Below are 5,880 nucleotides of genomic sequence, written 5' to 3' on the forward strand. Positions count from 1 at the left end.
ATAAATAAGCACTTCTCCATAAACAAGCTCTAAATCATGTTTGATGCACTCTGGATACAATGTTTTTTACAGAACTGTTCAAACTAGGTGATTAGGAACACTGCAGACAATTTTCAGCAAGTTGCAGCATTGAAATACGGAAATAAGCACTTTTCCATAAACAAGCTCTAAATCATGTTTGATGCATTCTGGATACAATGTTTTAAACATAACTGTTCAAACTAGATGATTAGGAACACTGTAGACAATTTTCAGCAAGTTGCAGCATTGAAATACGGAAATAAGCACTTTTCCATAAACAAGCTCTAAATCATGTTTGATGCACTCTGGATACAATGTTTTTTACAGAACTGTTCAACTAGATGATTAGGAACACTGCAGACAATTTTCAGCAAGTTGCAGCATTGAAATACGGAAATAAGCACTTTTCCATAAACAAGCTCTAAATCATGTTTGATGCACTCTGGATACAATGTTTTAAACATAACTGTTCAAACTAGATGATTAGGAACACTGCATACAATTTTCAGCAAGTTGCAGCATTGAAATACGGAAATAAGCACTTTTCCATAAACAAGCTCTAAATCATGTTTGATGCATTCTGGATACAATGTTTTAAACATAACTGTTCAAACTAGATGATTAGGAACACTGCAGACAATTTTCAGCAAGTTGCAGCATTGAAATACGGAAATAAGCACTTTTCCATAAACAAGCTCTAAATCATGTTTGATGCACTCTGGATACAATGTTTTAAACATAACTGTTCAAACTAGATGATTAGGAACACTGCATACAATTTTCAGCAAGTTGCAGCATTGAAATACGGAAATAAGCACTTTTCCATAAACAAGCTCTAAATCATGTTTGATGCATTCTGGATACAATGTTTTAAACATAACTGTTCAAACTAGATGATTAGGAACACTGTAGACAATTTTCAGCAAGTTGCAGCATTGAAATACGGAAATAAGCACTTTTCCATAAACAAGCTCTAAATCATGTTTGATGCACTCTGGATACAATGTTTTTTACAGAACTGTTCAAACTAGATGATTAGGAACACTGCAGACAATTTTCAGCAAGTTGCAGCATTGAAATACGGAAATAAGCACTTTTCCATAAACAAGCTCTAAATCATGTTTGATGCACTCTGGATACAATGTTTTAAACATAACTGTTCAAACTAGATGATTAGGAACACTGCATACAATTTTCAGCAAGTTGCAGCATTGAAATACGGAAATAAGCACTTTTCCATAAACAAGCTCTAAATCATGTTTGATGCACTCTGGATGTCCAATTTTTGCTGTGCTGTCTATTTGAGATGAAATGAACAATGTGGACAGTTTTCAGCATGTTGCAACTTTGAAATGCAGAAATAAGCACTTTTCCATAAACAAGCTCTAAATCATGTTTGATGCACTCTGGGATAAAACTTTTTTTTGTTATGTTTATTCAAGATGTTATGAAAACACTGTAGAATGCATAAATAAGCACTTTTCCATAAACAAGCTCTAAATCATGTTTGATGCACTCTGGATACAATGTTTTTTACAGAACTGTTCAAACTAGATGATTAGGAACACTGCAGACAATTTTCAGCAAGTTGCAGCATTGAAATACGGAAATAAGCACTTTTCCATAAACAAGCTCTAAATCATGTTTGATGCATTCTGGATACAATGTTTTAAACATAACTGTTCAAACTAGATGATTAGGAACACTGTAGACAATTTTCAGCAAGTTGCAGCATTGAAATACGGAAATAAGCACTTTTCCATAAACAAGCTCTAAATCATGTTTGATGCACTCTGGATACAATGTTTTTTACAGAACTGTTCAAACTAGATGATTAGGAACACTGCAGACAATTTTCAGCAAGTTGCAGCATTGAAATACGGAAATAAGCACTTTTCCATAAACAAGCTCTAAATCATGTTTGATGCACTCTGGATACAATGTTTTAAACATAACTGTTCAAACTAGATGATTAGGAACACTGCATACAATTTTCATCAAGTTGCAGCATTGAAATACGGAAATAAGCACTTTTCCATAAACAAGCTCTAAATCATGTTTGATGCACTCTGGATACAATGTTTTAAACATAACTGTTCAAACTAGATGATTAGGAACACTGCAGACAATTTTCAGCAAGTTGCAGCATTGAAATACGGAAATAAGCACTTTTCCATAAACAAGCTCTAAATCATGTTTGATGCACTCTGGATACAATGTTTTTTACAGAACTGTTCAAACTAGATGATTAGGAACACTGCAGACAATTTTCAGCAAGTTGCAGCATTGAAATACGGAAATAAGCACTTTTCCATAAACAAGCTCTAAATCATGTTTGATGCACTCTGGATACAATGTTTTAAACATAACTGTTCAAACTAGATGATTAGGAACACTGCATACAATTTTCAGCAAGTTGCAGCATTGAAATACGGAAATAAGCACTTTTCCATAAACAAGCTCTAAATCATGTTTGATGCACTCTGGATACAATGTTTTAAACATAACTGTTCAAACTAGATGATTAGGAACACTGTTAGACAATTTTCAGCAAGTTGCAGCATTGAAATACGGAAATAAGCACTTTTCCATAAACAAGCTCTAAATCATGTTTGATGCACTCTGGATACAATGTTTTAAACATAACTGTTCAAACTAGATGATTAGGAACACTGCATACAATTTTCAGCAAGTTGCAGCATTGAAATACGGAAATAAGCACTTTTCCATAAACAAGCTCTAAATCATGTTTGATGCACTCTGGATACAATGTTTTAAACATAACTGTTCAAACTAGATGATTAGGAACACTGTAGACAATTTTCAGCAAGTTGCAGCATTGAAATACGGAAATAAGCACTTTTCCATAAACAAGCTCTAAATCATGTTTGATGCACTCTGGATACAATGTTTTAAACATAACTGTTCAAACTAGATGATTAGGAACACTGTAGACAATTTTCAGCAAGTTGCAGCATTGAAATACGGAAATAAGCACTTTTCCATAAACAAGCTCTAAATCATGTTTGATGCACTCTGGATACAATGTTTTTTACAGAACTGTTCAAACTAGATGATTAGGAACACTGCAGACAATTTTCAGCAAGTTGCAGCATTGAAATACGGAAATAAGCACTTTTCCATAAACAAGCTCTAAATCATGTTTGATGCACTCTGGATACAATGTTTTTTAAAGAACTGTTCAAACTAGATGATTAGGAACACTGCAGACAATTTTCAGCAAGTTGCAGCATTGAAATACGGAAATAAGCACTTTTCCATAAACAAGCTCTAAATCATGTTTGATGCACTCTGGGATAAAACTTTTATTTGTTATGTTTATTCGAGATGTTATGAAAACACTGTAGAATGCATAAATAAGCACTTTTCCATAAACAAGCTCTAAATCATGTTTGATGCACTCTGGGATAAAACTTTTTTGTTATGTTTATTCGAGATGTTATGAAAACACTGTAGAATGCATAAATAAGCACTTTTCCATAAACAAGCTCTAAATCATGTTTGATGCACTCTGGATACAATGTTTTTTACAGAACTGTTCAAACTAGATGATTAGGAACACTGCAGACAATTTTCAGCAAGTTGCAGCATTGAAATACGGAAATAAGCACTTTTCCATAAACAAGCTCTAAATCATGTTTGATGCATTCTGGATACAATGTTTTAAACATAACTGTTCAAACTAGATGATTAGGAACACTGTAGACAATTTTCAGCAAGTTGCAGCATTGAAATACGGAAATAAGCACTTTTCCATAAACAAGCTCTAAATCATGTTTGATGCACTCTGGATACAATGTTTTTTACAGAACTGTTCAAACTAGATGATTAGGAACACTGCAGACAATTTTCAGCAAGTTGCAGCATTGAAATACGGAAATAAGCACTTTTCCATAAACAAGCTCTAAATCATGTTTGATGCACTCTGGATACAATGTTTTAAACATAACTGTTCAAACTAGATGATTAGGAACACTGCATACAATTTTCAGCAAGTTGCAGCATTGAAATACGGAAATAAGCACTTTTCCATAAACAAGCTCTAAATCATGTTTGATGCACTCTGGATACAATGTTTTAAACATAACTGTTCAAACTAGATGATTAGGAACACTGTAGACAATTTTCAGCAAGTTGCAGCATTGAAATACGGAAATAAGCACTTTTCCATAAACAAGCTCTAAATCATGTTTGATGCACTCTGGATACAATTTTTTTTTAAACATAACTGTTCAAACTAGATGATTAGGAACACTGCATACAATTTTCAGCAAGTTGCAGCATTGAAATACGGAAATAAGCACTTTTCCATAAACAAGCTCTAAATCATGTTTGATGCATTCTGGATACAATGTTTTAAACATAACTGTTCAAACTAGATGATTAGGAACACTGTAGACAATTTTCAGCAAGTTGCAGCATTGAAATACGGAAATAAGCACTTTTCCATAAACAAGCTCTAAATCATGTTTGATGCACTCTGGATACAATGTTTTTTACAGAACTGTTCAAACTAGATGATTAGGAACACTGCAGACAATTTTCAGCAAGTTGCAGCATTGAAATACGGAAATAAGCACTTTTCCATAAACAAGCTCTAAATCATGTTTGATGCACTCTGGATACAATGTTTTAAACATAACTGTTCAAACTAGATGATTAGGAACACTGCATACAATTTTCAGCAAGTTGCAGCATTGAAATACGGAAATAAGCACTTTTCCATAAACAAGCTCTAAATCATGTTTGATGCACTCTGGATGTCCAATTTTTGCTGTGCTGTCTATTTGAGATGAAATGAACAATGTGGACAGTTTTCAGCATGTTGCAACATTGAAATGCAGAAATAAGCACTTTTCCATAAACAAGCTCTAAATCATGTTTGATGCACTCTGGGATAAAACTTTTTTTTGTTATGTTTATTCGAGATGTTATGAAAACACTGTAGAATGCATAAATAAGCACTTTTCCATAAACAAGCTCTAAATCATGTTTGATGCACTCTGGATACAATGTTTTTTACAGAACTGTTCAAACTAGATGATTAGGAACACTGCAGACAATTTTCAGCAAGTTGCAGCATTGAAATACGGAAATAAGCACTTTTCCATAAACAAGCTCTAAATCATGTTTGATGCATTCTGGATACAATGTTTTAAACATAACTGTTCAAACTAGATGATTAGGAACACTGTAGACAATTTTCAGCAAGTTGCAGCATTGAAATACGGAAATAAGCACTTTTCCATAAACAAGCTCTAAATCATGTTTGATGCACTCTGGATACAATGTTTTTTACAGAACTGTTCAAACTAGATGATTAGGAACACTGCAGACAATTTTCAGCAAGTTGCAGCATTGAAATACGGAAATAAGCACTTTTCCATAAACAAGCTCTAAATCATGTTTGATGCATTCTGGATACAATGTTTTAAACATAACTGTTCAAACTAGATGATTAGGAACACTGCATACAATTTTCAGCAAGTTGCAGCATTGAAATACGGAAATAAGCACTTTTCCATAAACAAGCTCTAAATCATGTTTGATGCACTCTGGATACAATGTTTTAAACATAACTGTTCAAACTAGATGATTAGGAACACTGCATACAATTTTCAGCAAGTTGCAGCATTGAAATACGGAAATAAGCACTTTTCCATAAACAAGCTCTAAATCATGTTTGATGCACTCTGGATACAATGTTTTTACAGAACTGTTCAAACTAGATGATTAGGAACACTGCAGACAATTTTCAGCAAGTTGCAGCATTGAAATACGGAAATAAGCACTTTTCCATAAACAAGCTCTAAATCATGTTTGATGCACTCTGGATAC

This window comes from Oncorhynchus tshawytscha, linkage group LG01 (assembly GCF_018296145.1).
Source record: "Oncorhynchus tshawytscha isolate Ot180627B linkage group LG01, Otsh_v2.0, whole genome shotgun sequence".
NCBI lineage: Eukaryota > Metazoa > Chordata > Actinopteri > Salmoniformes > Salmonidae > Oncorhynchus > Oncorhynchus tshawytscha.